Source organism: Schistocerca nitens, chromosome 12 (genome assembly GCF_023898315.1).
Source record: "Schistocerca nitens isolate TAMUIC-IGC-003100 chromosome 12, iqSchNite1.1, whole genome shotgun sequence".
Classification (NCBI taxonomy): Eukaryota; Metazoa; Arthropoda; class Insecta; order Orthoptera; family Acrididae; genus Schistocerca; species Schistocerca nitens.
In genome coordinates, this window is record NC_064625.1 from 135,498,032 (window position 1) to 135,520,588 (window position 22,557).

A 22,557-nucleotide genomic window follows, 5' to 3' on the forward strand; every position below is an offset into this window, starting at 1 on the left:
ATTTCAATTTCCAGGAGTGTATTTTAATAGACATGCCTTTGGCGCTTCAGTGTACAAATATATTGCAGCGCAATTGGCACTAGTTGAAACGAACAGTGCCAGTGGAGATAAAGCTACATCATTGTACGAGACGCTGATACGCGTTTTCTTTTGTAGTGATTGTATTGGGGAGGTCACTGACAGAGAAAGTAAGTATATTAGAAGTTATTCTAAAGTAAATTTGAGTTTTTGCAACTACTGTTATAAGTTGTTTCAAAATCAAACCAGAGGGGCACTATGTAGTGTCGATGTAAAATCATTAAGTATTATGCCGTTTTCATTGTTATTGAGGACTATAATTTCTTTTAGGCATTATGAGTTCCTGGAAGATTTAAAATGTGGCATTATGTCTAGTAAAACTGTGAAATTCCTTTGAAGTACAGGGTGATTCAAAAAGAATACCACAACTTTAGGAATTTAAAACTCTGCAATGACAAAAGGGAGAGCTAAGCACTATCTGTCGGCGAATTAAGGGAGCTATAAAGTTTCATTTAGTTGTACATTTGTTCGCTTGAGGCGCTGTTGACTAGGCGTCAGCGTCAGTTGATGCTAAGATGGCGACCGCTCAACAGAAAGCTTTTTGTGTTATTGAGTACGGCAGAAGTGAATCGACGACAGTTGTTCAGCGTGCATTTCGAACGAAGTATGGTGTTAAACCTCCTGATAGGTGGTGTATTAAACGTTGGTATAAACAGTTTACAGAGAATGGGTGTTTGTGCAAAGGGAAAAGTTCTGGACGGCCGAGAACGAGTGATGAAAATGTAGCACGCATCCAGCAAGCATTTGTTCGCAGCCCAGGAAAATCGACTCGCAGAGCTAGCAGAGAGCTGCAAATTCCACAATCAACTGTATGGAGAGTCCTACGAAAAAGGTTGGTTATGAAACCTTATCGTCTGAAATTGGTTCAAGCACTGTCTGCAGCTGATAAGATTAAAAGAATCGATTTCTGTGATTTTATCCTTGCTCATATGGTATGTTAAGGATATGGTGTTTCGGCCACCTCTCCCAGCCACCATTGATGATTTGAAACGAGAAATAACAGCAGCTATCCAAACTGTTACGCCTGATATGCTACAGAGATTGTGGAACGAGTTGGAGTATCGGGTTGATATTGCTCGAGTGTCTGGAGGGGGCCATATTGAACATCTCTGAACTTGTTTCTGAATGAAAAAAAAAACCTTTTTAAATACTCTTTGTAATGATGTATAACAGAAGGTTATATTATGTTTCTTTCATTAAATACACATTTTTAAAGTTGTGGTATTCTTTTTGAATCACCCTGTATATTAGAAGTTATTCTAAAGTAAATTTGAGTTTTTTCAACTACTGTTATAAGTTGTTTCAAAATCAAACCAGAGGGGCACTATGTAGTGTCGATGTAAAATCATTAAGTATTATGCCGTTTTTCATTGTTATTGCGGACTATAATTTCTTTTAGGCATTATGAGTTCATGGAAGTTTTAAAATGTGGCATTATGTCTAGTAAAACTGTGAAATTGCTTTGAAGTATATCTCACGAAGCGATGGCTGAATCAAAACCTCATGTCTCAGTGATTCCAAAGTGAAACCACAACTCTGAAACAATTTATTTTATTTTTTTCCGACTTCTTCTTGTACTCGTTACTTATTATGGCAGCAAATATTGATTTAGTGAAAACGCTTAAAATTATATTCCAAAGTGAAACTACCAATTCAAAATATTTCTTTGTTTACTTTTTATGAGTTGTATTTTGTATTCTTTGCTTGCTATTGTAATAAAAATCAGTTTTGTGAAAAAGCTGAAAAATCAATATTTTTACGATACTGCTGGGACTCAAACTCTTAATAAAGTTTATAAACAACTGTCAGATTCTGGCACTGCATAGTGAGATCAGTTAACCTTTTCATCATAGTTATTTCTGGAAACGTTTAATTTATTTTTATTTATTTACTTAATCTGGTCTGACTAGTGCATCACGCCCCATCTTACATTTGACCATGGTTTCATACATACAGTGCTGTTTTACACCATAATAACCAAAGAAATAACAATTTTAATATGACAGGTATTATTAAAATTATTTCAGTCTCTGTAGTGACGGTATGAGTAAGCAATACTGCCTGCTCGGACGAGTCTCGTTTCAAACTGTATCGAGTAGATGGATGAGTACGTGTATGGAGACGACGTCATGAATCCATGGACTCTGCATGTCATCAGGGGACTGTACAAGCTGGTTAAGGCTCTGTAATGGTGTGGGGCGTGCGCAGTTGTATTGATATGGGACCCCTGATACGTCTAGATACGACTCTGGCAGGTGACACGTACGTAAGCATCCTGCCTGAACACTTGCATCAATTAATATGCATTGTGTATTCCGACGGACTTGGTCGACTGACTTGAAGCACTTCTGCTGGCCAACAAACTGCCTAGTCATGAACATTATTGAGCATATCTGACATACTTTGCAACGTGCTGTTCAGAAGAGATCTCCACCCCCAAATACTCTTACGGATTTATGGACAGCCCTGCAGGATTCATGATGTCAGATCCCTCCAGCAATACTTCAGACATTAGTCGAGTGCATGGCACCTCGTCTTGAAGCACTTCTGCGTGCTCCTTCTTTGGCTCTTCAGTGTATAGTGTAATTAGACTCTCATGTAATAAAATCATTTTATTTTTCCTCTCTCACGTACTTTATAAGTTAATATTAGTATTAATGCTTCCAAAATTCGAGACTAGGAAAAATATGTGATAGAAATCTTTCAATGAAGACACTCGAAAGTTATCCAGAAGTAAAGACTATGTGCAGTTTAATTACATGACGAAGCTGTTCATTTAATGGAATGCACACATTACACGTATATTTTGAGGTGTTCTCTATTGTTCATAAATTCGTTCATTCATTATTTCCACACTTTTAGGATATGGACCACAATGTTATCGGCATATGACAGGCCTGTTCTGTCAGTGGCGGATTGAAAAACTTTGCGCCCCTAGGCACACCATATCATCCGCACCCCACCCTGTAATGCCACTTCCTCGGACGAGAAATGAAAATAAAAAAATAGCTCGAAAATTCCCAAAGATTTCCCCAAAACAAGTTCCAAATTCCATGAAAAATGAACAAGCAAACAAATTTCCAGTTAACACTATTATTTGGATATTAACCAGTAATTGAATCAGGAATCTAATAATTAGTAATTTATTAATATACGAAAGAAAGATAGGATTCCAGTAAAATCACACTCAAAATTGAAAATCGTAGTAAATCGAAAAATCATTATAATTAAAATTCGTAAAGTAGAATAGTTCCCAAAGAATACTCCGTGTGAGTACACTTTGAGATTCGTGAGTAACGGCTAAGGATAATTCAATCCATTGTCACTACGTTACGAGAGTTAGCCGAAGCAGGTCATACTTTTGAATGCTCGTATATGTAGGAGCAATTACACTGCTGGCCACCGTAAATGCAACACCAAGAAAGACAAGAGGTAGCACAACAAAATTTATTTTGTAGATAACATGTTGACCAAGTATCAAATGATTACGTTTACAGACGTCTGTGACATGTGGTTCCTGCCAGAATCAGTAGCCAGAGTCGCCGCCATTGTTGGAGATCACCGCTGCCACACGTCTCGGCATTGAGTCAAAGAGACGTTGGATGTGTTCCTGGGGTACAGCAGCCCAAGCAGCTTCCACACGTTGCCAAAGATCATCTGGTGTGGCAGCTGGGGATGTAATCTGGGTCACTCGTTGAGCAACCATGGACCACATGTTTTCTATCGGCGAAAGATCCGGAGAGCGAGCCGGCCAGGGAAGCAATTCAATCTGGTTATTGACGAAGAACCTTTGGACAATGCGTGCCACGTGTGGTCGCGCATTATCCTGTTGAAATATGGCTGTGGCCGAGCCCTGAAGGTAAGGAAGGACAACTGGCTCCAGCACCTCGGATATGTAGCGCCGGCTATTTAAAGTACCGGCAATGCGTACTAGAGGCGTGCGAGAGTAATATCCAATACCGCCCCATACCATAGTACCCGGTGCAAGACCAGTGTGGCGGTGCATAATGCAGCTGTCCAGCATCCTCTCTCCACGGTGTCTCCACACTCGAATCCGACCATCGTGGTGCTGCAGACAGAAGCGTGCCTCGTCAGTAAAGACAACGTCATTCCATTCTGCCGTCCACATCCGTCTGTCATCACACCATTGGCGACGGAGACGTCTGTGGTTCTGCGTCAATGGTAGACGAAGCAATGGACGTCTTGCGGACAGACCACTCTGCTGTAAACGGCGTCGAATGGTACGGGCAGACACTGGATGATGCGTTACAGACGCAATGTGCTGTGCTACGGTTCGGGATGTCACTGAGCGATCCGTCACTGCCATGCGCACAATTTGCCTATCAGCACGTGCAGTGGTGCACCGAGGTGAATGCGATCGATCACGTCGGTCCGTCGTACCCTCCTGCATCCAACGGTCACATATCCGCATCACAGTTGTTTGCTTACGTCCAACACGACTAGCGATTTCTCTGTATGATAATCCACAATCTCGGTAAGCCACTATCCTTCCTCTGTCGAACTCGGATACTTGATCAAACGATGTTCGCTGTTGTCTACGAGGCATAACTGATCGTCTTGTGAAACAACCACAAAGTAAACACACGTGCCGAACGTACACTCGTCGAAATCGCCAAGCCTTAAATGGCGCTATGAGGTGGCGCCACAGGCGCGCGTGATGTGCGTCTGCGCTGAAATTCTAATCAGTTGCATATCTCATCGCTGCAAACCTATGGTGTAAATTTCACTTGATTCGGATGCTTCCTTCAGGGTGTTGCATTTACGGTGGCCAGCAGTGTAGATTGTTCTTTCAGAATTGATTATTGCAATCTACTATGACGCAGTGAAACGATACTTTGACTTCAAATATTACCTTATTTAGAATTCAGATAGAGGACTTCCGTATATTAGACAGAAGTGACTTTTAATTAGGTAACCTGAAGTTAACATTATTTAGGAAGTGAACACAGACAATTTCATTCGTAATAATATTTGACTATGGAACTTGGCGATAGTTACGAAGCATATAATTTATAATTCCCCGCAACATCTGGGAAAGCTTCTTCCTGACGGCTCTGTTAGGAAGCGATTAATATTGTGTAATAAACCAGCATATCGGGTCAATTGACGCATTTATCATTCAAGTTTTACAATATTATTTATAGAGATAATGTGCAGCGATATTTTTGACTGAAGCGCTCGATGCTTATATAGAAACTCCTTGACGTTAGGAATTAATAACACGACTGATTATAGTTTACAACCAGTCTATAGGGAATTTGGTGTCGCTGGAACTAATTTGAACTTATCATTAATATTTAAATAGCAACTGATAAGCCATCGATTATAAACGATTTAATTACGACATTTAGTGAAGTAAATATCCCGCACAAGTCGCGAGTTCAGTTCATCAGTGTTCTGTTTGTAACGTCGATATCGATACATAAGAAATAACAATTTCATTGCTCTACTGATGAGTGTTAGGGAAGACCGAAGATCTGAAAAGACGTTACAACAACCCCCCCCCCCCCAAAAAAAAATGTAAACTCACATGCACCAACAAATGAGAAAAACAGAACACAAACAGAAATTTTTTGGCAGGAACTGTCAAACACCTTAGACCAGATTTCATCCAAAAACACAATAATATTGTTGGGAGACTTTAATGCTCAAATCGGCAAAGAACGTCATCACCAATCCATAGTAGGCAAATTCCCTGCACATAAAAGAACCAATGCAAATGGAGAAAGACTTATTAGCTTATGCAGAGAGCATGACATAGTTCTAAAGTTTACATATTTCAAAAAACTCCCTAGAAAACAAACTACATGGGTATCCCCGAATCCAGTCTGTGGGGAGAAACAACTTGACCATGTTTCTATAAGCAGACTGTCTGCATCAGAGATACTCAATGTAAAAGTTGCTAAGAGTGCAAGTTTAGATTCAGATCACTATCTATCTGTCGTTAAATTCAAAATTAGACCAATATATAAAAGAAAGAGCGAATATCAATCTAAAAAGTTTGACACTCAGAAATCAACCAAGGAACACAATTTCAGGACACTTTTGGAAAAGAAAACACCTAAAACATGGGAACAACTTCAAAAAGATACAGTACAGACAGCAGAAGAAACCATTCTCCCTACCAAAAAATGGAAACATGCCTGGTGGAATGATGAGTGTGACAAACTAATCCTAACAAGACAACGAGCTTGGAACATTTGGAATGCCAACAAAAATGATAAAAATAGGAACTCCCTAAAAGAAGCCCGGAAGCAAGCTTCAGAAGGCCTTAAAAAGATCCAAGTTCAATACATAAAAGACCAACTAGCATCAATAGACTCCAACTTCGAACAGAACAATGCTAGGGACTTTTACAAAACCTTCAAAAGTAACTTAAAGAAATGCTCTCCTCCTAGTCTATTTTTGACGGACCCAAAAACGCAGAAAACTGCATACAATAGCATAGAGAACTGTAGAATACTTGCTGAATATTTTGAAGAACTACATAACTGTTATCCACCGAAAGAAAAATTTAATTTCAATATTGTAAACCCAACACCACCAGACTCCAAGCCGCCAACCACAGAAGAAATAAAAGAAATCATAAAAGAGCTTAAAAATAATAAAGCCCCTGGAGAGGATAATATAGTTGCTGAACTATGGAAGTACTCTAGTGACAACATGATACAGTGTCTATCAGAAATACTAAAAAGAAATCTGGCCAACACACAGATTACCACCAGACTGGACATCTGCATTAATACATCCACCACATAAAAAAGGGAAGAAAACAGATCCTAGCAATTATAGGGGAATCTCCCTCTTACCAGTGACCTATAAGATCTTGTCTAAGGCGCTTTTAAAAAGAGCAGAAGAGATACTTGACAAACAGCTAGGAGAGTATCAGGCTGGATTTAGGAAGGGAAGGTCATGTGCAGAACAAATACTAAATCTAAAGAACATAATAGAAATGTGGAAAATCAGGAATATGTAATTACTTTTGTGAATTTTAAAAAAGCCTATGATTCAATTGACAGAAATACACTGCTTGATATCTTAAAAGAATTGGGACTCGATGCTAAAACAACTGCAATAATTAAAGGTACTTTGACAAATACAAAATCGAAAGTAAAATTTAGGGGAGAGCTCTCAAAATCGTTTGAAATAAAGTCAGGTGTTCGACAGGGAGATGGTCTGTAACCTCTGCTTTTCAATTGTGTCTTGGAGAAGGTAGTTCGAGAATGGAGGAAGGCCATCAGTACTAAAGGGATTCAACTAGGGAGAAATCCAAACAAGATCACTGTCGACTGTTTAGCCTTCGCAGATGACATGGCATTGATTACAGATTCACTAGATAATGCCCAAGAACAAATAAGAGAACTACAAAAACAAGCAGCCAAAGTAGGACTACAAATATCCTATGAAAAAACAAAGTTTATGACAAACATCTGTGATGCTCCTCAAAATATTGCAGTTGACAACAACACAATACACAAAACAGATTCCTTTAAATACCTAGGAGAGTGGATTACATACAATGCCAAAGAAAAGATAGCTATAGAAACTAGAGGGCACAAAATGGAAAGAGTGTTTCATATGACCAAAAACATTTATAATAAAAAATCCTTGTCCTGGAACACGAAATTAAGACACTACCAAACAGTGGCCAGACCTGAAGCTCTCTATGCGGTAGAAACACTTAAACTAACAAGAAATGGAGATCTTGAGAAACTAGAGAAGGTCGAAAGAAGAATTTTAAGGAAAATACTGGGAGCTAAAAGAAACGATAATGCTGAATACAGGTTAAGACCAAACAGAGAGCTATATCTGAAAACGGAGAAACTAACTGATGTAATGAGGAAGAGGAGACTACAGTTTTTTGGACATATATTCAGAATGGATAACAACAGACTAACAAAGCGGATATTCACATTACTCAATAGCTACAAATCCAAGCCAGCGTGGTTCATAGAGACTGAAAAGGACATTGAAAATGCTGGAGTTACAATAGACACAATAGAAAACAGAACACATTTCAGAAAGGCAGTTCAAAAGGCAGAATTTCAGGAGAGAAAGAAAATAACTAGACGACTCAAGAAGAAAGGGAACAACACTCTAAAAGGATGAAGGAAATTTGGAAACTGAAGAAATCTAATACAATGAAGAGTAGCCAAAGTTGATTCATCGTACCCTCCAAATGGGTTATTCGAAAGAAAAAAAAAATTATCCGATCGCTTCACAATTGCCTGTTTGGGTGGGAGCGCTATGAGCTGTCTCCGTACTCTGCTATTCGTTGTGCTGAAGAACTCAGGTGGGACTCCCTGGAGGAAAGGAGGCGTTCTTTTCGTGAATCGCTACTGAAGAAATTTAGGGAACCATCATTTGAGGCTGACTGCAGTACAATTTTACTGCCGCCAAGTTATATTTCGCGGAAAAACCACAAAGATAAGAGAGATTAGAGCTCGTACAGAGGCATATAGGCAGTCATTTTTCCCTCGTTCTGTTTGGGAGTGGAACAGGGAGAGAAGATGCTAGTTGTGGTACGAGATTCCCTCCGCCACGCACCGTATGGTCGATTGCTGAGTATGTATGTACATGTAGATGTAGAAGAACGCATCAGAGGTCTAGTCGCGCTCAATCAAAATGTAATACGGTTGCTGAACTTTGCTTTTTGTACGGCAGCGGATAACACAAACTTAAAACTGCATTGTGTCAACACATTGTTCTATCGAAAGACAACAGAAACGAACACTAGGAAAATTCAGCAGATCGTCTAGGAGACAACGGATTTTTGTTATACATTCACTTTTAATATGTTCTTTTACACGAAACCGTTGAAAATGAAAATAAAAAAGTTGTGTTAAGCTCTAAAACTTGAAGCGAACTTGTCATACATTAGAAATCAATACGTACTTTTACAGAGATGCGTTCAAAATTAAAATTAAATTGCCATTTTACGATCTAATAGCTTGAATGTGCAGCAGAAAAAAAGAACGTGTACGGTATTAATACGTTAATCTATAGGAAGCGTAAGAAATAAAAATGAAATAGACATTTCGGTGCATTAACTGATAACTACACACAGATGAACAAACACAGAACTGGATGTGCTATTACATCATTTTACAGACTAGTGTGGAAAAATAAACTTTGTTTTATAATATAGATTAATAGCTAGCGTGTAAAGCATTAGGGTCTGTGTAGCTAAATGCTGCATAATACACTACTGGCCATAAAATTTGCTGCACCACAAAGATGACGTGCTATAGACGAGAAATTTAACCGACAGGAAGAAGATGCTGTGATATGCAAATGATTAGCTTTTCAGAGCATTCACACACGTTTGGCAACGTGCTGACATGAGGAAAGTTTCCAACCGATTTCTCATACACAAACAGCAGTTGACCGTCGTTGCCTGGTGAAACGTTGTTGTGATGCCTCGTGTGAGGAGGAGAAATGCGTACCATCACGTTTGCGACTTTGATAAAGGTCGGATTGTAGCCTATCGCGATTGCGGTTTATCGTATCGCGACATTGCTGCTCGCGTTGGTCGACATCCAATGACTGTTAGCAGAATATGGAATCGGTGGGTTCAGGAGCGTAATACGAACGCCGTGCTGGATCCCAACGACCTCGTGTGACTTGCAGTCGAATTGACAGGCATCTTATCCGCATGGCTGTAACGGATCGTGCAGCCACGTGTCGATCCCTGAGTCAACAGATGGGGACGTTTGCAAGACATCAACCATCTGCACGAACAGTTCGACGACGTTTGCAGCAGCATGGACTATCAGCTCGGAGACCATGGCTGCGGTTACCCTTGACGCTGCATCACAGACAGCAGCGCCTGCGATGGTGTACTCAACGACGAAATTTCGTGCACGAATGGCACAACGCCGCTTTTTTAGATGAATCCAGGTTCTGTTTACAGCAACATGATGGTTGGATCCGTGTTTGGCGACATCGCTGTGAACGCACATTGGAAGCGTGTATTCGTCATCGCCATACTGGCGTATCACCCGGCGTGATGGTATGGGGTGCCACTGGTTACACGTCTCAGTCACCTCTTGTTCGCATCGACAGCACTTTGAACAGTGGACGTTACATTTCAGATGTGTTACGACCCGTGGCTCCACACTTCATCCGATCCCTGCGAAACCCTACATTTCAGCAGGGTAATGCACGACCGCATGTTACAGGTCCTGTACGGGCCTCTCTGGATACAGAAAATGTTGGACTGCTGCCCTGGCCAGCACATTCTCCAGATCTCTCACCAATTGAAAACGTCGAGTCAAATGTGGACGAGCAACTGCCTCGTCACAATACGCCAGTCACTACTCTCGATGAACTGTGGTATCGTGTTGAAGCTGCATGGGCAGCTGTGCCTGTACACGCCATCCAAGCTCTGTTTGACTCAATGCCCAGGCGTATCAAGGCCATTATTACGGCCACAGGTGGTTGTCCTGGGTACTGATTTCTCAGGATCTATGCACCCAAATTGCGTGAAAATGTAATCACATGTCAGTTCTAGTATAATATATTTGTCCAATGAATACCCGTTTATCATCTGCATTTCTTGTTGGTGTAGCAATTTTAATGGCCAGTGGTGTAAGAATACACAATACTTTTAATTCACGTAAGGGCTGAACAGTTTTGTACTGCAGCTACTACTCTCCCCATAACTCATAGTATTAGCAAAGGTTTTACGTATTTATCGAAATGAACTACTTTATTTATTAACACTTTTTCATCTGAGTTTACTCTCCGATAACGTATATTTCCGCGATAACTTTACGCTTCAGCAGACGCCAGGAATACGCATCAGTTGTAATATACTACAGTATCAGTATGACGTGACTGTACAGCCCTGGGTCATTCGGGTATTGTTTAGTATTGTCGGGCGCCTTCGGTCACGTTTGCACGTAAACGAGGTTTAGTTCCGCGTTATGCGATCGGCAATCGTAAAATAAAGAGATAATACGTAGTATGTAAATACAGGGTGATTCAAAAAGAATACCACAACTTTAAAAATGTGTATTTAATGAAAGAAACATACTATAACCTTCTGTTATACATCATTACAAAGAGTATTTAAAAAGGTTTTTTTTCACTCAAAAACAAGTTCAGAGATGTTCAATATGGCCCCCTCCAGACACTCGAGCAATATCAACCCGATACTCCAACTCGTTCCACACTCTCTGTAGCATATCAGGCGTAACAGTTTGGATAGCTGCTGTTATTTCTCGTTTCAAATCATCAATGGTGGCTGGGAGAGGTGGCCGAAACACCATATCCTTAACATACCCCCATAAGAAACAATTGCAGGGGGTAAGATCAGGGATTCTTGGAGGCCAGTGATGAAGTGCTCTGTCACGGGCTGCCTGGCGGCCGATCCATCGCCTCGGGTAGTTGACGTTCAGGTAGTTACGGACAGATAAGTGCCAATGTGGTGGCGCTCCATCCTGCTGAAATATGAATTGTTGTGCTTCTTGTTCGAGCTGTGGGAACAGCCAATTCTCTAACATCTCCAGATACTGTAGTCCAGTTACAGTAGCATCTTCTGAGAAAAAGGGACCAAAAACTTTATTGGCTCAAATGGCACAGAAAACGTTCACCTTAGGTGAGTCACGTTCATACTGAGTTGTTTCCCGCGCATTCTCAGTGCCCCATATACAGACATTGTGACGGTTGACTTTCCCGTTAGTGTGGAAAGTTGCTTCATCACTAAACACAATCTTTGAAACGAAAGGTTCATCTGTTTCCATTTTATCAAGGATAAAATCACAGAAATCGATTCTTTTAATCTTATCAGCTGCAGACAGTGCTTGAACCAATTTCAGACGATAAGGTTTCATAACTAACCTTTTTCGTAGGACTCTCCATACACTTTATTGTGGAATTTGCAGCTCTCTGCTAGCTCTGCGAGTCGATTTTCCTGGGCTGCGAACAAATGCTTGCTGGATGCGTGCTACATTTTCATCACTCGTTCTCGGCCGTCCAGAACTTTTCCCTTTGCACAAACACCCATTCTCTGTAAACTGTTTATACCAACGTTTAATACACCACCTATCAGGAGGTTTAACACCATACTTCGTTCGAAATGCACGCTGAACAACTGTCGTCGATTCACTTCTGCCGTACTCAATAACACAAAAAGCTTTCTGTTGAGCGGTCGCCATCTTAGCATCAACTGACGCTGACGCCTAGTCAACAGCGCCTCAAGCGAACAAATGTACAACTAAATGAAACTTTATAGCTCCCTTAATTCGCCGACAGATAGTGCTTAGCTCTGCCTTTTGTCGTTGCAGAGTTTTAAATTCCTAAAGTTGTGGTATTCTTTTTGAATCACCCTGTATATTGAATGTGCTCAAAGTTATAATAAAAATTACATTATAATCTTACATTTTTAAAACTGATATGAATAAATCTGCAAAGTTTGCGTCTCGTTTTGACTGCAGAAAACTCGTTGATCATATCTTCATATTTCAGACGGTTATCAGTTGGAAGGTCGGCTTCAATGTGAAGAATGGACAAGGCTTTCACTCTCTCCTCAGACAACGTAGAACGTAGGTACGATTTCAGTCTTTTAAGAGCCACAAACGAGCGTTCTGCTGAACAATTTGTAAGTGCCATGCATAGATATATTCTAAGAGCAATGTCAATTCGGAAACATAGACTGTAACCTCTCTTTTCGTAAACATTTACTCATGTCGACTGGTATATCACTGATCTCCGAAGATTTCAAAAGTTCCACGAAATGTACACATTCACTAGGGAAGGGAGGCTTTAAATCTGTGTCATATCACGCTTGGAGTTTTGCTGCACGTTCAGCAATATCGTCGGGTGAACTGTTCTTAAGGTTACTGAAAACTGTGACGGAGTCCAACAGTGTCCTATAGCGTTCCTTCCTCCTCACTAACTCTGTGTACAAGTTGTCGAGTACTGGGTGAAATGTTTCGGCTCTAAATTTTTCCCTTCTAGTCAGAAAAACATCTTCAGAGTCCGCTTCTCCGTCATCATGAAGTTTGCGTTTTCGTGATCTTTTATAGGCGCATTCATAGTCTGTGTCAGTCACAATCTCCGTGGATTCATTTTCATAATAGTCGAACATACCACGAACAAACGCAATGAACCCTGCAAGTGATTCATGAACTATTTTAGTATCAATATTTACACTTTGCGATTTCAGATTTACACCATTACGAGGTGCATTCAAGTTCTAAGGCCTCCGATTTTTTTTCTCCGGACTGGAAAGAGATAGAAACATGCACATTGGTTTAAAATGAGGCCGCGTTCATTGTCAATACATCCCAGAGATGGCAGCACCGTACGGCAGATGGAATTTTACCGCCAGCGGCGAGAATGAGAACTGTTTTAAATACTTAAAATGGCGACGTTTTCCTTACTTGAACAGCGTGCAATCATTCGTTTTCTGAATTTGCGTGGTGTGAAACCAACTGAAATTCATCGACGAAGGAGACATGTGGTGATGGAGTTATGGATGTGTCGAAAGTGCGTTCGTGGGTGCGACAGTTTAATGAAGGCAGAACATCGTGTGACAACAAACCGAAACAACCTCAGGCTCGCACAAGCCGGTCTGACGACATGATCGAGAAAGTGGAGAGAATCGTTTTGGGGGATCGCCGAATGACTGTTGAACAGATCGCCTCCAGAGTTGGCATTTCTGTGGGTTCTGTGCACACAATCCTGCATGACGACTTGAAAATGCGAAAAGTGTCATCCAGGCGGGTGCCACGAATGCTGACGGACGACCACACGGCTGCCCGCGTGGCATGTTGCCAAGCAATGTTAACGCGCAACGACAGCACGAATGGGACTTTCTTTTCGTCGGTTGTGGCAATGGATGAGATGTGGATGCCATTTTTCAATCCAGAAACAAAGCGCCAGTCAGCTCAATGGAAGCACACAGATTCACCGCCACCAAAAAAATTTCGGGTAACCGCCAGTTCTGAAAAAATGATGCTGTCCATGTTCTGGGACAGCGAGGGTGTAATCATTACCCATTGCGTTCCAAAGGGCACTACGGTAACAGGTGCATCCTACGAAAATGTTTTGAAGAACAAATTCCTGCCTGCACTGCAACAAAAACGTCCGGGAAGGGCTGCGCGTGTGCTTTTTCACCAAGACAACGCACCCGCACATCGAGCTAACGTTACGCTACAGTTTCTTCGTGATAACAACTTTGAAGTGATTCCTCATGCTCCCTACTCACCTGACCTGGCTCCTAGTGACTTTTGGCTTTTTCCAACAATGAAAGACACTGTCCGTGGCCGCACATTCACCAGCCGTGCTGCTATTGCCTCAGCGATTTTCCAGTGGTCAAAACAAACTGCTAAAGAAGCCTTCACCGCTGCCATGGAATCATGGCGTCAGCGTTGTGAAAAATGTGTACGTCTGCAGGGCGATTACGTCGAGAAGTAACGCCAGTTTCATCGATTTCGGGTGAGTAGTTAATTACAAAAAAAATCGGAGGCCTTAGAACTTGAATGCACCTCGTAAATCTCTGGAGTATGTCCTTCCAAACTGTCATCATGAATAGTGTTTCTAGTCTGCTGAGTTGATTCAATAAAGTTGAAGCCTCATTTCGCACAAGTGGTTTTTCAAACATATTATTGGCAATATGTGTGAGGGCATTGATAACGCCCTCCCATATTTCAAATAGACTTACACACACCTCCTCTCTTTCTGACCAGTGTTTTTTTCATAAACATTTTACCGTTTTGCTTCTTGGTTTCATGAAAGAAAAAAGCTTCTCCCAGCGCTGTGTAGAAGCAGAGAAAAATTATGAAGATTTTGCACTACATTGAAAAATGAACATGCTTCCCGACAACAGCTTGCAGCACTAGTGCCGACTAAATACAAAGAATGTGCTACACGAGGCGCATAATGCGCTTTCGGATTTCGTTCTTTAATGCGTGGCTGCAAACCGGTATAGGTTCCTGACGTTGCTTGCGTTGTCATATGACTGGCCTCTGCAGTCAGTAATATCAATGGAATTTGAAGACAGGACTTTTAGTACGGCCTCAGCTAAGTTTTCGAACTTGTGTCCAGGCTTTGGTAAAAACAGAAGGAAACGTTCAACGGGTTCACCATTCTCGTTCACATATCTTAATATGAAAGACAATTGATCAATATGTGAAATGTCCACAGTAGAATCTACTATTATAGAGAAATATTAGACCTGTTTCACTTATGATAATTCTTCTTATTCGTTCAGAAAGAAGCGCTACGATTTCATCACAGATTGTTGAAGAAAGGTAACTTGTATTTACCCTGCCCTGGATTTCCATATCATTCAATGTTGTTGTTGTTGTTGTGGTCTTCAGTCCTGAGACTGGTTTGATGCAGCTCTCCATGCTACTCTATCCTGTGCAAGCTTTTTCATCTCCCAGTACCTACTGCAACCTACATCCTTCTGAATCTGCTTAGTGTATTCATCTCTTGGTCTCCCCCTACGATTTTTACCCTCAACGCTGCCCTCCAATACTAAATTGCTGATCCCTTGATGCCTCAGAACATGTCCTACCAACCGATCCCTTCTTCTGGTCAAGTTGTGCCACAAACTTCTCTTCTCCCCAATCCTATTCAATACTTCCTCATTAGTTATGTGATCTACCCATCTAAGCTTCAGCATTCTTCTGTAGCACCACATTTCGAAAGCTTCTATTCTCTTCTTGTCCAAACTATTTATCGTCCATGTTTCACTTCCATACATGGCTACACTCCATACAAATACCTTCAGAAATGACTTCCTGACACTTAAATCTATACTCGATGTTAACAAATTTCTCTTCTTCAGAAACGCTTTCCTTGCCATTGCCAGTCTACATTTTATATCCTCTCTACTTCGACCATCATCAGTTATTTTGCTCCCCAAATAGCAAAACTCCTTTACTACTTTAAGTGTCTCATTTCCTAATCTAATTCCCTCAGCATCACCCGACTTCATTAGACTACATTCCATTATCCTTGTTTTGCTTTTGTTGATGTTCATCTTATATCCTCCTTTCAAGACACTGTCCATTCCATTCAACTGCTCTTCCAAGTCCTTTGCTGTCTCTGACAGAATTACAATGTCATCGGCGAACCTCAAAGTTTTTATTTCTTCTCCATGAATTTTCATACCTACTCCAAATTTATCTTTTGTTTCCTTTACTGCTTGCTCAATCTACATATTGAATAACATCGTGGAGAGGCTACAACCCTGTCTCACTCCCTTCCAAACCACTGCTTCCCTTTCATGCCCCTCGACTCTTATAACTGCCATCTGGTTTCTGTACAAATTGTAAATAGCCTTTCGCTCCCTGTATTTTACCCCTGCCACCTTTAGAATTTGAAAGAGAGTATTCCAGTCAACATTGTCAAAAGCTTTCTCTAAGTCTACAAATGCTAGAAACGTAGGTTTGCCTTTCCTTAATCTTTCTTCTAAGATAAGTCGTAAGGTCAGTATTGCCTCACGTGTTCCAATTCAATGTTATCTGCGAGAAAAGGATCAAATTTGGCTATAAGTTCAAGAGACATCATAAATTTACCATTATGTAGTGAATGTAATCTTTCAACGTGTCCTGTCCACGGCTTGTTAGCTTCTTCACTACTGCAAACACCCTTTTCAACACACTGCACCAGCTCATTTTTTTTCTGTCTCAGCGTATGACTCGAAAAGGTTATCTATCGTTCAACTGACTTTTTTCTTGTTAAGAGTGATGACTCAGAATTTTTGTATTCTAGTGAATTCTCCTGATGAGATAAAATATTAGAAATGTTTTTTCCAATCTGCAATGCCATCACGCAAAGTTGATTCACCATTTAAAAGTTTACGGTAAAATACATTTTTGTTCAAATATCTTATTTTATGGCCTATTGCTCTCCTTGAATTAGAAAAATCACCGTTACAATTTTGGTTAATGCCACGTTGTAAGAGAACGTCGATTGTTGATTCATTGACGCACCATTCTGCAGGATAATCGCTAACGAGGTTATTTCTTTTTGTAATGTCTGACTCGACACACAGTTTTTCGTAAAACTCGAAATAAGTAACAATTTGTTTTGCTTCATTTTTAACTTTTGTTTCGTCTGTATTTACTTCTTTTACAACAGCTGCAGTGACAGAAATATCATCCGTACTACTCGAATTCGAAGTCGAAACAGCAACATTTTTTGCGAATAATTTATCTACTCTGCCAAGCGTTTCCAGAACACTGGCTTCTCGTTCTCGCCTTTCCTTCGATAATTTCCGAAATGCCGCCCCACTTAATTTTGTACGTTTGATTTTTTCACTGTTATTCATGTTAAGGCTCTTACAAAACTGTCAAGCAACAGTCAAAACAAAACAAAATGTAAAAGGAAAGAAAGAAATAAAGAAAGACTGTATGCAGTTCCAATCGTACTACACCGCACATGTGCACAAATCTTTTTAGTTTAAACATGGCAGACGAGCACAAAGATTTTTCCTTTGAACACGGAGCGATGAACTGACCAACTCGGATTACTCGACGTAACTGTGCTATGAAAGAACGACAATGCAGAATAATTTAATTTCTTGTCGCCTGTTTCTCTGTTGTCAGTGAACAGTAGAAGCACACCTGGCTTCTGTTTCCTACGTCGCCGGAATTTTAGCTGGGACGCAAATATGATCTGAATATCCTTGACACTGTCTTTCTAATTAATAAAGCAAATAGTTTTTGCAATTTCTTGCAGTGGATCGACTCTTATCCCACTTATTCTTGTAACATTTTAGCGGTTTCTGTGGGCAGAGAAGACAGACTACAAAGTTTAAGTAGTCTTTTGTCAGCAGTTGATGTGGTGTGCTGTCATTTGTTTGAACACTGCTGTTTTGTCTACTCGCAAATATACCTTTTGTTTGAACATAAAATAAATATAACCTTTCTACAAAGAAAAAAAGCTTAGTTAAGAAGTTTAATATAATATCTGAAATGCCACGTACTACTCGATTGCACATAGTGGGAACTTTGATATCATGCAGGCTGCAGCACAATAAATGAGACAAACTAAAGTTGGTTTCTTATTCTTTTTTCGCCAAAAAAGTATCTAAGCAAATAAATAAACTGTTGCGAATGGTATTTCACACACTATTAGATAATTCTGCTGTTCTTTTCGTATAAACACGTGTTTAAAAATGTAAAGCATTCCACTATCAACATGTTTTGTTCAACAGGTGTCATTAAATCAAAGCTCAGATGTTGAAAACCACAGAGCTTTCACATTAATTACAGCAATAGAGGGTTGGCTTGATACTTCCCCGTAATTTCTACAAGAAATTTAAGTAGAGTCAGGTTTTACATACTGAGGCCCACACATGTTACAGTATTTAAGAAACTGCTGATTAGTTTATCACAGCTTTTCAGGGGTCCTGGTATTTTCACGATTTTTTTGGGGAGGGGGGAGAAGAAGACAGTTGGTGTAAATATAACAAAGGATTGCTAACTGGTGAAGTGTACACTCATAAGCATAGTCTGCCTCATGCAATAATGGAGGTGATAAAACCTATTTTCAGAGACTTAGCAGCACCTGAACTGTTGAAAAAGTGTATTCACGGAAAAACTCAAAACCCCAATGAAAGTGTAAATAGTGTTATATGGTCGAGAATCCCCAAGACTGTATTTGTTGGAATAGAAACACTTCACTTTGGTGTGTATGATGCTGTTGCGACTTTCAGTGATGGCAACATTGTAAGGTGCAAGGTATTTAGAAATATGGGAATGAAGATAGGTTCTAACATGGTACGAGCGATGCTTGCTTTAGACAAGGAACGCCTTCGGGCTGCAGACAGGGCTGTAAAGAGTCTAGAAATACAAGCAAGAGTAAACAGGAGGAGGAACAAGAGGAAGCTGGAGGAGGAGTTTGCAGAGGATGAAGATAATCCATCCTATGGACCTGGAATGCACTAAAAAGTTAATCCAATCTTTGTCGCTCGATTCCCAAAACTTTTAATTTCTCATATTAATAACATGTTTTCTAAGGATCTTCCAAACATATTTGTTTCAAACTTTCAGTAAATGTTACACAGTACCTTCTGCATAATTTAACACAGCCTTTTTACAAAAAAGTGTATATTTTTGAATATATAAACAAAAAATTTCCAAAAAAATGTTGTGAATTTTCATTACAATTGAAAAAAAAATCATCTTTAATAACTGAACTAAAATTTTGTAAAATCCCTGTGTAAAGTTGTAGCCCATATTCCAATAAATAATCTGTAAAAAGTTCAACTTCCTACCTCAAATACTTTGTGAGGAAAGATTTAATTTATAAGCGTTATTTTAACATTGCAAGTATAGGGCGTTCCGGAGCCCCTTAAGAACATTTTTCCCCTATTTCATTGTAATATAATACTGGACTGTGACGGACTGTGTGGACTTAAGAGAATCTAAACATCTGAGAAATTGTATTACGGACGAATACTGAAAATTAGATGGACTGATAACGTGTCCAAGGAATAGAAAAGCAATTGAAATCACTCAACAAAGGAAAGTCCACTGGACCTGACGGGATACCAATTCGATTCTACACAGAGTACGCGAAAGAACTTGCCCCCCTTCCAACAGCCGTGTACCGCAAGTCTCTAGAGGAACGGAAGGTTCCAAATGATTGGAAAAGAGCACAGGTAGTTCCAGTTTTCAAGAAGGGTCGTGAAGCAGATGCGCAAAACTATAGGCCTATATCTCTGACGTCGATCTGTTCTAGAATTTTAAAACATGTTTTTTTGCTCGCTTATCATGTCATTTCTGGGGACCCAGAGTCAACTCTGTAGGAATCAACATGGATTCCGGAAACAGCGATCGTGTGAGACCCAACTCGCTTTATTTGTTCATGAGACACAGAAAATATTAGATACAGCCTCCCAGGTAGATGCCATTTTCCTTGACTTCCGGAAGGCGTTCGATACAGTTCCGCACTGTCGCCTGATAAACAAAGTAAGAGCCTACGGAATATCAGACCAGCTGTGTGGCTGGATTGAAGAGTTTTTAGCAAACAAAACACAGCATGTTGTTCTCAATGGAGAGACGTCTACAGACGTTAAAGTAACCTCTGGCGTGCCACAGGGGAGTGTTATGGGACCATTGCTTTTCACAATATATATAAATGACAGATAGTGTCGGAAGTTCGATGCGGCTTTTCGCGGATGATGCTGTAGTATACAGAGAAGCTGCAGCATTAGAAAATTGTAGCGAAATGCAGGACGATCCGCAAGCGGATAGGCGCTTGATGCACGGAGTGGCAACTGACCCTTAACATAGACAAATGTAATGTATTGCGAATACATAGAAAGAAGGATTCCTTATTGTATGGTTTACTTCTGTAAAATATCTGGGAATATGCGTACGGAACGATTTGAAGTGGAATGATCATATAAAATTAATTGTTGGTAAGGCGGGTGCCAGGTTGAGATACATTGGGAGAGTCCTTAGCAAATGTAGTCCATCAACAAAGGAGGTGGCTTACAAAACACTCGTATACTCAAGTACACGTCATTGCTCATCAGTGTGGGATCCGTACCAAGTCGGGTTGACAGAGGAGATAGAGAAGATCCAAAGAAGAGCGGCGCGTTTCGTCACAGGGTTATTTGGTATAAGCGTGACAGCGTTACGAAGACGTTTAGCAAACTCAAGTGGCAGACTCTGCAAGAGAGGCGCTCTGCATCGCGGTGTAGCTTGCTGTCCAGGTTTCGAGAGGGTGCGTTTCTGGACGAGGTATCGAATGTATTGCTTCCCCCTACTTATACCTCCCGAGGAGATCACGAATGTAAAATTAGAGAGATTCGAGCGCGCACGGAGGCTTTCCGGCAGTCGTTCTTCCCGCGAACCATACGAGACTGGAACAGGAAACGGAGGTAATGACAGTGGCACGTAAAGTGGCCTCCGCCACACACCGTTGGGTGGCTTGTGGAATATAAATGTAGATGTAGATGTAGGTTCTGCGCAGAATCGCACAGGAAAAGAGTACGTAGAAAACTCTAGAAAGGAGAAGGGACATGATGATGGAAGACCTGTTAAGACACCAGGGAATGACCTCCATAGTACTAGAGGGGCTGCAGAGCGCAAAAACTGTAGAGAGATTGGGGTACATCTAGCAAATAAGTGAGGGCATACGTTGCAAGTGCTACGCTGAGATGAAGAGTTTCACACAGGAGAGGAATTCGTGGTGGGCAGCATCAAAGCAGTCAGAAGAGTGAGGACTCAAAAAAATAAGTGCAATATTGTTTCTGTTTTCAACGGTTCACCTTAGATTATCGAAATTTTCCGAGCGATAGATCCAACCATACATTGGCATCACAGCTTTATTCCGAAGCCTTTATTAACCTACTACGCTGTGCTTTAGCATCACTGCCAACAAGAAATTAGATTTACAAGCATTATAATCATGTGTGTGTGTAAGTAACTTTATGATGGTATAAGGTTCTAGAACCGTCACATGGAACAATATTGTAAATTTGTGGTAAGATCTTATGCGACCAAACTGCTTACAAGGGAACCTTCCCATCGCACCCCCCTCAGATTTAGTTATGAGGTGGCACAGTGGATAGGCCTTGGAAAACTGAACACAGATCAATCGAGAAAACAGGAAGAAGTTGTGTGGAACCGTGAAAAAAATTAGTAAAATATACGAACTGAGTAGTCCATGTGCAAGACAGGCAACATCAAGGAGAATGTGAGCTCAGGGGCGCCGTGGTCCCGTGGTTAGCGTGAGTAGCTGCTACACTAGAGGTTCTTGGTTCAAGTCTTCCCTCGCCTGAAAATTTTACATTCTTTATTTTCGCAAAGTTATGATCTGTCCGTTCGTTCATTGACGTCTCTGCTCACTGCAATAAGTTTAGTGTCTGTGTTTTGCGACCGCACCGCAAAACCGTGCGATTAGTAGACGAAAGGATGTGCCTCTCCAATGGGAACCGAAAACAATTGATTGCAAGGTCATAGGTCAACCGATTCCTCCACAGAAAAACACGTCTGATATATTCTATACGACACTGGTGACGGCATGTGCGTCACATGACAGGAATATGTTGTCGACCCACCTAACTTGTACACTTCGCGAATGGGTAAAATGATTCTTCTACCTAGCCCGATTTAGGTTTTCTTGTGGATGTGATAATCACTCCCAAAAAAGTGATGAAAACGTAAGAGTTTGTCACATAAACTGAAAATAAAAAGTTAAACTTTTCACTGGATGGAAGACTTGAACCCAGGACCTCTCGTTCCGTAGATGCTCTCGCTAACCACGGGACCACTGCGCTCCTTGACTCCCGGGCTCCTTGATGTTGCCTATCTTCGCATGGACTACTCAGTTTGTATATTTTACTAATTTTTTTCATAGTTCCACACAACTTCTTCCTGTTTTCTCGATTGATCTGTGTTCAGTTTTTCAAGGCCTATCCACTGTGCCAACTTATAACTAAATCTAAGGGGGGGGGGGGGGGTGCGATGGGGAGGTTCCCTT